We start from the raw sequence: 851 nt of genomic DNA, 5'->3' as shown, positions 1-851 counted from the left end.
GTAAAAATCACAGATTTCACGAAAAACTTGCTTTCAAGAGAATCAGTTTTTGACCAGAGGCAGCAATATTATTTCAGTCAATATCTAAATTTTTTGCAAAGTATCCGTTGCAGTTTTTTTAGCCATGCAATATATTTCCCATTTAAAGTAATAGACCAGGAGAGAATCTAATAATGTATGTACCTCTCAGTAACAGGAGAGTTCATGCTTAATGTTGTAGTTGGCATTCTCAGGGAAACTATCATGCTGGATACCAGATGTCATGCCTGACCACTTTGCTGCTGCTTTTTTTGAGCTGCTGTATGCCCAGACAAGCCTTCCTTCAGTGGGAATGTGCTCCTGTTATTGTAGGTAATGAAGTTGGCAGATCCAGGAAAGCCACCTCCCTTCCATCCCTGCTTCTACAGTGGCCTCTATTACAGGCAGCCAGAGGAGCAGCTCACACATATAGGAGTGCAGGCTGAGGCAGCAGCCCACATACAGTCCTAAGTATCTCTCCTCTTATCCTGCAGTATTCACATAAGCCTTGAGAGCCTGCCCCCAAAGGAGGAACCCATAGACAGGTCACAGAAAGCAGCATGTAGCTTTCTGCTACAGATAGGGAGAGCTACAAAACATGAGAGGAAAATAACACCCAAAATTAGAGAGTGAAAAAATACATAAAAAAGAAAATGATTGGGAGGAAGAAAAGGTAGAAAATGGCAGGAGAGAGAAAATGGGGAAGACAATTGATGGTGGCAACAAAGACTGGCACAAGAGGATATAGGCTGATAGTGCTGATTTGCTAGCATGCCGTGTGTGTGTGTGTGTGTGTGTGTGTGTGTGTGTGTGTGTGTGTGTGTGTGTGTGTG

This window comes from Terrapene carolina, unplaced genomic scaffold (assembly GCF_002925995.2).
Source record: "Terrapene carolina triunguis isolate 2854851 unplaced genomic scaffold, T_m_triunguis-2.0 Scaffold210, whole genome shotgun sequence".
Taxonomy (NCBI): Eukaryota; Metazoa; Chordata; order Testudines; family Emydidae; genus Terrapene; species Terrapene triunguis.
This window is presented reverse-complemented; position numbering follows the sequence as displayed.